The sequence below is a fragment of the Sciurus vulgaris genome (assembly GCF_902686455.1).
Source record: "Sciurus vulgaris genome assembly, chromosome: X".
Lineage (NCBI taxonomy): Eukaryota > Metazoa > Chordata > Mammalia > Rodentia > Sciuridae > Sciurus > Sciurus vulgaris.
In genome coordinates this window covers 15,629,940-15,640,858 of record NC_136471.1, presented here as the reverse complement: position 1 = coordinate 15,640,858, position 10,919 = coordinate 15,629,940, and positions in this window count along the sequence as shown.

The window sequence follows — 10,919 nt, the reverse complement described above, 5'->3', positions numbered from 1 at the left end:
GGGGAATTTATTAGATTGGCTTACAGGAACAGAAGCTGGATAGTCCCACAGTGGCTATCTGCAGACTGGAGAGCCAGAGGAGTTAGTGGATGCTCCTTTGAAGAAGCTTGAGCCTCAGAAGAAGCAGAACTAATGATGGTGCTCCAGTCCAAGACCGAAGGCCTGGAGACTTCCTGGAGAATCACTGGTCACAGCATGCTTAGGAAGAGTGAAGGAGCGGGAGTCTGACATTCTTAGGCTATGGCATCAACAATGGATACCCCCTCTCAAGAAGAATGGAGCTTGTATCTGCCTCAGCTTCTTCCTTCTATTCTTGTTTCATCTAGGCTCTCAGCATATTGTACTGTGCTGCCCACATTTGGGGCAGGTCTCCCCACTTAGTTTGCTGTCCTATATGCTGATCATCTCTGGAAACACCTTAATCAACATACCCAGAAGTCTTTTAAACTTAGGTATCTTTTAATCTAACCAAGTTGACAATCCAGATTAACCATTACAAAAAGATTAATGATTTGGAACCAATCTTTAAAGGAACAGTATTTAACAACTTAGTAAGGCTCCTTGGACATGGGATAAACATTTCTTGGATGACTCCTAGAAACCCAGAGAAAGTGATGGACCACCCTAAGTTGAAATAGAAATAGCAGAACTGCCTTAAGAAGCTATGGAAGAAGGGTGTAAAAGGGTTCTGAAGGGAGATGTGCAAGGGAGATATATTTATGTAAACATATCCTTCAGGCTCACTTGTGGAACAGTTCTCTACTCTTACATAAATTTATCTACTCCAGGATGCCCACATCTCTGTGCCTTTTAAACACTTCTTCTGTAGTTTGCTAAGGCACTTAGGGTGGTCCGCTGAAATTCTCCAGGTGTCTAGGAGTTGATGATTAGCTATAGAGACATGATGCCCTTGCCTGAATTCAAGGCAACTCCAAAGGGCCATCTCTGTTGCAGGACTCACCATGGGGTTAACTGAGTTTTCTTGAGATGGTGTTATAGCCCAACTTCTCTTTCTTTTAAATCCTGCTCCTTTCCTTCACAAGCTATAGGATCCCATAAGCATGTCTCATAAAATTTCCTGCATGCTAATCTCCATCTCAGAATCTGCTTTCTAAGTAGTATGGAGATTCCTCAGAAAAGTTGGAATGTAAACACCATTTGTCCCAATTATTCCAATCTTTGGCATATACCCAGAGGACTTAAAATCAGCATACTACAGTGATGCAGCCACATCAATATTTATAGCAGCTCAACTCACAACAGCTAAGCTACAGAACCAAACTAGGTGCCCTTCAATAGATGGATGGATAAAGAAAATGTGGTATTTATACACAATGGGATATTACTCAGCCATAAAGAAGAATGAAATTAGGGCATTTCTGGTAAATGGAAGGAACTGGAGATTATCCTGGTAAGTGAAATAAGCCAATCCCCCCCAAAACCAAAAGCCAAATATTCTTTCTGATATGCGGATGCTGACTCACAATAGGAGCCGGGGAGTGAGGAGGGGAGGTTCACCACTCCACCAGGGTGGAGTGGGGGGAAGGGACAGGGGACAGGAATGGGAAAGACAGTAGAATGAAGTGGACATAACTTCTTATTTACATATGAATACACAACCAGTGTAACTCCACATAATGTGCCTACAAGAATGGGATCTTAATTAGAATGAATTATACTACTTGTGTGTATAATATGTCAAAATACACCCTACTGTCATGTATAAACAAAAAGAACGAATTAAAAAAATTTTAAAAGACATCTAGGGTTGTGGCTCAGTGGTAAAGCACTTGCCTAGCATGTATGAGGGACTGGGTTTGATTGTCAGCACTGCATAAAAAATAAATAAAAGTCCATCAACAACAAAAAATATTCTTTTAAAAAAGAATCTGCTTGCTAAGTAACACAAATAATAAGACTGTTAAGCATATACCCTAGACCCCATTCTACAGTTTCTCTGTAGGTCTGAGGTGGTATAAGACAATATGATATGCATTTCAACATGTTCCCTGAGTAATTCTGACATGTGTTCCCCTGATCACATTTTGGAAAACACTGCCTTACAAAGACTCTTTGAATTGCCTTCTATCTACTCCTTTGGTGAAAGAGGGAACTCCTCCTAAATATTATCAAGACAGCCAACACAAGACAATCTGCACTTTGCAAATGAGTCTTTTTTGTGTGTGTTGCTGGGGATAGAATCCAGGGCTTGTGCACTCTAGGCAAGTTAGTTACCACAAACTACATCCCCAGCCCACTGGACAGTTGAAATCAAGAAGACAAAGACATGGTGTGTCACACAGGGACACAGATGGTTGTACTTGCGGCAGGGGTGGGGGGAGATGAACAAGCAGGGCCATGGGGTGACACCAGTTCTTGTGGGAAGATGCGAATGGCTCATTTGAATAACTTTACATTCTGGCAAGGAGGAGAAACAAATTAGGTTGACAAATGGGTAGAATACAGCTGGTCCAACTCTTAGAGGAACCATTAGGATGGAGCACCTTTACCATTGGGTAGGGGACACATTTGATGAGAACAGAGAAGCTTAGAATTAGGACTGTGGTGTCTTACGAGTCTCAAAGATGTCAAAATAGCACATGAAAAGTTACACCTTACAATACAAAGACTTACAGTGTTCCAGAAATCCAAGTAATTATTGTTTCCTCTATTATACAAAATAAGAAATTCCCTAAAGCTTCTCTAAGGACTAGGTCCTTCCTCTTCCTACCTAGAGAAATTGAGACCCTTTGTGATTATACTTTCCATTTATGAGTTTTAAAAATTTAAAAGAGTAGATTGCAAACTAAATGTTAGTACAATCAATCGATTCCAAAATAAGAAAATAAAAAAGAAATCTTCTCTTCTGAAAAATCACAGCTAAATTTTGTCCAGTATTTTTTCTCAGTTAAATTCTGCCCTCTCCCATGTGACAGTGGCTACTGCTCAATAGTGTGCTTCATTTATTCCAATAGGTCTATTCTATACCTGTTCTATTCTATACCTGAACACCACCCATAAGCACATGTCTTCAGTGCAGTTCCATTCTTCATAGTTCACTCATACCAATTTTGCTCTCTGCTTCCTGCAACATTTTTGAGCTAAGCTGGTTCTCAGCCTGGTTCAAGGCCTTGCCTTGGACACAAATTTAGAACAATCTCTCTTCCTCTCCCAATTTTCTTTTTCTATAGTTGCTTCTCATTCTTTCATGTTGTTTTCATTGCTCATGGAATTAATGACTTGGACTGGGCTATCATTAATCTTTAATTATTCATCCTTTTTCTAATTATAATACTCTATTCTTTTGAAGAACTTTTCCTCCATTCCATGTGGTTTCAGAGAAGCTATTAACCACAGTTGTAACCATCTGCCTGCCACCCCATGCTATTGGTTGTAAATGCAGCCTAGGTCTGGAAAGACTATCTCAGACAAAAAGATTGGTTCAGGAATATGTTTGTTACCAGGCAGAGCCAATCCTAATTCTCTTTAAGAATTGTCCAATGAAGTTAGCAGGGAATAATTCCTTTTCTTCTGAGGTTACTAAACTGGGAAGATGCAAAGGCATCCACCTTCTCTCTCATGTGATAACTTGTTTGAAGACTAGAATCTATACAGACTGAAGTAGAACAAAGAAATACAATTAGAGAGAGAAAACCCTGGATCTATTTGGAGCAGCTTCACTTTATTTCCCTGAAACTGGTTTGAATGGGTTTCTGACACATATTAACCATAAAAACCCTGAGTTATACAGTTATACAGTTATTACCAGATGTAGTCCCCTGTAGAGAGAATGAATATAGCAAATCTACACTCATATCCTAGAGAGGGAGCTTGAAGTCAGGAGCCAGAATGATCAGATATTCAAAATTCCAGAGTTAGGAAATTTCCTGGAGGCTAGGGAAATCTAATGAGGAAATTTAATCATGGGCTGGCAATAGAGAGCAATGTGGGGAGTGAATAAGGGAAAAAGAGAGAGAAGGAAAAATAGAGTTGCCTCTAAACCTCAGGTCAATTGCAACTCTGACTTGGAAAAATACCTCTTAGTTCAATAGGTTCTGCTGATTTTCAGAGTAGGGTATTTGTTTAAGATATCAAGAGTTTTGGTCAACTTGGAAATTATTTGATGACCCTACCTGAGAAAACATAGCTGAGAAGAGAGAAATACAGAGACATCATAAGAGACAAATCTAAGTTTCCATACCACCTAGTCAGGATTCTTGATTGCAAACCACAAAAACAAACTATGACAGGATTAAGGAGGGAATGATTTATGGGAAAGTTGTTAGGAATCAATGCAATGCTGGTGAATCAGGCTGGGACAATCAAATAAAGTCCTATGATCAGAATCCCAGCCAAGAGAGGAATGGAATGTAGATGCTAGGCAATCATTCCCCCTGAGGCCCAAAGTATGGTAGAGTGCAGCACTATGGGTTTCCAGTCAGGTAAGGTCAAGGGTGGTGGGGAATGTGTGTTATGGGTATTAGTTGTTGCAGTTGAGCTGTTTGGGAATGACTTGTGATTGACAGGGCTACCCAGCTGCAAGTGTCTATCTATCCCAACCACCCAATGTCACACTTCAGGAGCCAGATGGTAAAGGTGATGCTCTTACTGCTTCTGGACACTGGAGTTTACTGCTCCCACTAATGGGGCAGTTTACAAAATACCTCTGTTTCTTTTTTGGAGGGGGGCTTAAATATCTCTCTTTATTACATTCTAAATCTTAAAATAAACATTCATTCAAATATTTGGAGGATACTGGTGTGATCTGTTGTGAAAAATTTTATCCCTGGTGTTGAACTGGGAATTGTCAATGGGGAAGGGGAAGCAACTCTGCAGGGCTGGTTAATGGAGGGCTTAATGAATCTGACCTTCTTTATAGTGTGCTGTTGCCTTGCCGCCATAGCAATTGTCATTTGCATTTCACTGCTTTCATTGCTATTCTACCCACCTTTGTATTTCTTTCATTTCTTTTATTTATTTATTTATTTATTTATTTTATTGTAAACAAATGGGATACATCTTGTTTCTCTGTTTGTACATGAAGTAGAGGCATAGCATTTGTGTAACCATACATTTACATAGGGTAATGGTGTTTGATTCATTCTGTTATTTTTTCCCTCCCCCCCCACTCCGCCCACCCCTCTTTTCCCTCTATACAGTCCCTTCTTCCTCCATTTTTGCCCCCCTCCTTAACCCTAAACCTAACCCTAACCCTAACACTAACCCCTCCCATCCCCCATTATGTGTCGTCATTTGCTTATCAGCGAGATCATTCGTCCTTTGGTTTCAAGATGGCAAACTAGAGGGTGACTGCATTTCATGTCGCTCCAGGACTCAGGATTCAAGAAGAGGAGGTATTGAGAGACTTGGGACCAGCTCAGAGCCGCCAGGTGAGTCTCTCCCACTGGGCGAGGCTCCTGGGATGGGGCGGTAGTCCCAGAACACAGGGAACTTTGTGGAGTGGAGTTGCCCAGTGAGACTCCCACGCTGGAGCTGTGAACCCATACACCCAGGAGCATGGTAGAGGAGGGCCACTTAGTGAGAGGCTTCGGAGCAGAGCGAGGGTCACAGGACCTCTGTTTCTTTATACCATGTGACTGAAACATTGAAAACATTTAATTGGTCAAGGAAGAGTCACATGGCTATGACTTAGTCCTCCCCTGGCAGGAAGAATTAGTATCTTGCCTTTTCAAATTCCCTTATGGGATCTGAAATCCTGCCTCCTGCAAAAGTTAACAATGAGAGATCCCCCAAACAGGAATAGCATGTGAATGCTGACTAGTCAAATGTCCTCTTGCTGACCACATACAGATAGATACTCCTCAACTTATTAAGTCAACTGATAATCCCACTGTAGGTTGAAAATGTCACAAATTGAAAATGCACTAAATAGACCTGAGCTATCAAACATCATAGTGCAGCCTACACTACCCTGAATGTGCTCAGAAAACATAGTAACTTACAGATGAGTCTACCTTATAACAACATATTGAACACCTCATGGAATTTATTGAATATCTGTATCTCAAAAATGCTGGCAACACTGTACACTGTGGTGTTGATTGTTTGCCTTTGTGATGGCAATGTTGACTGGGAGCAGCTGCTATTAACCAGAACATGAGAAAGGATTATACTGTATATTAGTAACCTGGAAAAATATCAAGATTCAAAATTCCAAGTATGGTTTCTTTTGAATGCATATCATTTTTGCACCACTGTACAGTCAAGAAATCATTACATCAAACCAATGCTAAGTCAGGGACTGTATATAGTACAGTGGAGTATTGTGGATTTCCAGTCATGTAAGGTCAAGAATGATAAGAATGTGGGTGGTGACACCAATGACTGTGAGGGTCTATCAAGTAAAACTGTATGGGGGTGGGCTGATGATTGCCACCTCTCCAAACACAGATATCCATTTAGCCTTCCCACACAGGGGTAAAGGCTTGGAATGCACTGGGCCACCAAGCTGAGCAATTCCCCAGAACCCACTAATAGGTTTAGCCGTTCTCACTGTGATTGGCAGGCAACATATGCACTGGCATAGTTCAGGAACTGGACCCAGCCTGGATCAGAGAATGAAGTACCCTGGTTCTTGTGCTGGCTGACTATGGCATTTCCCAGAATGGGCTGTACTAGGGCCATATGACCCAAATGGTCTACATGTATCACACTATACGCATCATATCAAATATGTGGCATAAAATATGATCTTCTCTAATCAGCTGTGTTTTCTCAGTGTCATTAAATAACTCTCAAGTTGACAAAATCTCTTGTGAAGAGTCCTAGCAGGAATTATGAGGTTGTACAATATAGAAGAGAGGTTAAAAGCATGAGGTTTGGAATCAGACAAATTGGGATTTGGGTCCCTGCTCTGCCCTTTATTAGCTGTGTTTTCTTGGGCATATTACTTAACCTCTCTGATCATCACTTTGTTTAGAGGTTAAATGAAGATAATTACAACACCTACCTTGCAGAATATTTTTGTGATTAAATAAAAATGATAATATATTTAAAGTTCTTAGTAGAGTGCCTGATAAATGGTGAGCAGTTGTTAGCTATTACTATGAATAATAATATCTCTTCTTACCTGTTAAGGAAAGTATAAATTACTTTCTTCCAAGTTCTTTCCTCTGCACCAGATCATGCCTCCTATGTGTCCATAAAATAATGGAGGCCATTGAACTATGTTGCCCTATGTCTCTTTCTGTTTCTCTTATATAGCTGAGGACACTTCATTCATCACCAACACAGAATGAACAGCCCTTCTCTTCCTCATCCAACTGAGGGAAGAAGCGTGACACCTGCTCCAGAGGTCTGTTTACCTCCATCACTGCATGTTCACCAGGCCAGAGATTAGCAGGCAACTGCCAGCTTATTCTTGTTGCTATAGTAACAAGAATTCCTGTGGAATTCATTGTTCATGGATAATGTCCAAATTTCTTTCTCACAGGGGATGATTTCAGTGACCAGGTAGTGGTTCAGGGCTAGAGATGAAGAGTTAAGGGCCTGGTTCAGGTCTGGGGCAGGGAAAGCCAGTGGTGCAACATCCATTGGATAAAGTACATGAAAAGGATCTGTTGATCAGAGACCCCAGGGAGCAGAGGCAAAATCTTCTGTTTGAAGTGGCAGATGACAAATTGTGAACAGAGGAAGAACCTATCAGAAGGACTGTCAATAAGTTGAGGATTGTCGACAGTCAAGAGTATCTCAAACGGGGAGAGGGTCCAAAGAAAGATTTCCTGGGTTTGAATTCCAACTGCACCACTTAAGAGCTACAAGAGCTTGCACAAGTCCTTTAACATTTATGTTCTAGTGACCTCATGTATAAAATGAGGCTAAAACATCATTGATCTCACAGAGTTATTTTGAGTTGACTGTACACAATACACTTAGAACAGTGCCTGCCACACATTAAGAATCATAGACATGTTTTCTATCATTTTTATTATTTTCAAGTTCAAAATCTTTAATATGGCATGCAGGGACCGTCAGGATGGTGCTCTCTTGCTTCTCTCTTCAGGTCATACTGTCCCCCTAATGCATGCTTTCCTTATACATATTGCAATGTTTACAGATTTCCGATCCTTCCTGACTGTTTTATGTCCCTATGACTGTATTCATTTTGCTGCCTTTGCCTGGATAGTATGTCATATGAACTTCTACTTGACATCCCAAACTCACCTTAAGGGCCATTTCCTCTAAAATGTGCTGCCTTTTTTGTATTGCTCTTCCCTATATGGATAGCTGCAAAGGTACATATAGGATATCCTTATATCTGCCTTTGTGTACATATCCATAATTCCCCTAAAATATGAGCCATTCAAGGAACAGATAACAATTCATCTCTTTATTACAGCACTTAGCACAGTACTTGGCACATATCAGGTACCCAACACATGCTTAATACATGAATGCATGAATGAACAAAGGAGGGGATATATCTTAGGTGCAGCTGAAGATAATCCTGAGACAGTTGAGTAAAACCTAGTGAGGATAGCCTTTGACTGACACTCTCAGTGGACTTGGTCTTCCATGGGAAGAATTTTCTCCTCTGTAGTAAAGTCTTGCCTCTAAGAGGATCAGGAGAGAGAGTTCCTCAGTTTCCTTGCTGATGCCCTAAATGTCTGAAATAACTGCATCCTCCCAGAATGTGTTGTGCTTAGAAAGTCCTAGAAGAATCTCAGTTCACTAACAGTACCTCAAGCAGAAGCCAGTAGCTATCCAGGCACTAACTCCCACTAATATACGTAACCATCACTTATCCTGGGACATGTTAAGTGACTGAGGATCATGTGACTATTGTCATAGTTAACTTTGCTCAGTACACCATTCTTCTTGGATGAAGGTTTCCTTTAAGACAGGATGAAATTTTACTTACATTCACAAATTATCTGTTCTGAGTCTAGTTTCCTTGATAAATAGATTCAAAGTAATAGGTCTATTCATGTTGTGAATTTGTGTCCCATGCCATTTGAAGATCGTACCAACTGGGATACAAATGGCACACTCAAAGAGCTGAACTGAAAATCACTGAATGAAGAGACTAGTTATAGAGTTATAGTCAAGGTTAGGGAAACATCAGAGGATGGTGATACACCAGGAGTCCTCATTGTGGAAGCCATCCCATTCCTAAGCTTGAAGGGATAAGTGCAGAAAATGGAATTATCAGAACTTGGGAAAAACTTGGATCCATGGAAGAGAGGCTACCAGACAGGATTTTTGGCCAGTGATGAATATAGTCACTGCCAGAACCATGAGGTGAAGGGATAAGTGTGACTGGCTTCTTTCTCTTCCTACCTGTATATCTCATTTCAGTACTTCCTATTGAGCAAACTCAAATGAAAGCCAGAAGGAAAGGGATCCCAAGTTTTCCAATTGTGTTTAGTCTCCAGGACACAGAGCTGGATATTCTAATAAAGGAAAATAGATGGGGAAGGGAACCCTAGACTAGGGTTTTCATATTTAAAAATTTAAAAAATAGCATGTAGTTAAATCTGAATTTCAGATAAATAATAAAAACCATTTAATATAATATCCCATCCAATACTTGGTACATACTTATGCCAAGAATTATTCATTCTTTTTTCTGATATTCAAATTGTACTTAGCATCCTATATTTTATCTGACAAGCCAACTAGAGAATAACCAGGACAGAGACATTTTTAATATTTGGTTTTGTGGCTAGACTATGATTTTACTACTTTAAATAACTCTGTGTGTATCTCTCCAAGAGTACCATTACATTTTTCTGTGTATCAGAACAGAAAATCTCTGACCCCCACACTCCCATCCCCAGAAAATCTCACCAGATTCATTGAGGTATATGGCTGCCTCTCAGAAGGAACTTGCTAGATTTCAGTTTGTGTGGGAAGGCTGCTACTTGAGTGGCATTTCAGCCCAATAGCGAATAGGTGGCAGTCTTGGTCAATTTATGAAAGGAAATAACATATTTTTCTCCTTGAAAATAGACCAGTGACAGTGAAGGGGAGAAACATGCAGATAGCAGAATATAAAAGAAGACACTGATTAATTTTGATATGATTCAGGATTGACACATAGTACTGTAGTGAGACTTCATTTGTGTTTAAATGAGTTGTTTTTTATGAGTTATTTTAAAAATTAGAACCAATTTTATTCTTGAACTTTCCATCAGTCATGCTTAAAACTGAAGAGCAGTGGTGAAAAGTAGGAAAAGTAGGAAAAGAACTATGTGCTTAGTCCTCTAAGGTAACTTCACCCTGGCTTCACAATAGGATAAAGTGGCAGAGGGAAAAAGCCTTGCCAGTGTAAGTAATTTATTCAGTAAATATAAGTGCCTGCCAATGTCAAACATTGAACAATTTGCCAGGGATGCATAGGAAACTCAGGCTCAATTACTTTCCTCAAGAAACTTACAACATTTTATGGGAAAGTGATGTGTATAAAGCTAGCCAGCTGCTTTACATGTATTATTTTATTTAATCTTCGCAACAATTCTGTTGGTAGATTCTGTGATTGTCCCACTTTTCAAATGAGACAACTGAGGCTAAGAAAGGTTAAGTGACTTGTTCAAGTTTGCACAGCTAGTAAGTAGCCAGGCTGGGATCCAAGCAGGTAGGTAACAATAGGGTGTACTACCATAAGAATTTTCTTAGTAATATAATGTGCTTCAGATTAAACAAGATGGTGATGATCAGGGGAGGTTTCATGGAGAAGGAAGTATTTTAGTTTGGTCTTCCTGGGCAAAGAACAGATTTAGCATAACCATGGAAGCAATAAGGGCCCAAGAATGGAGATTAGCAAGTGGAATAGTTTGATCCCAGAATGGCAATCTCTTTAGTTCAAGAAACACCCATAAGAAAGTTGGCAAGGTAGGTTGAGGCCTGAGTTGGGTGGGTTTTGAATCCCATAGAGAGGATTTTATTTAAAGTACATT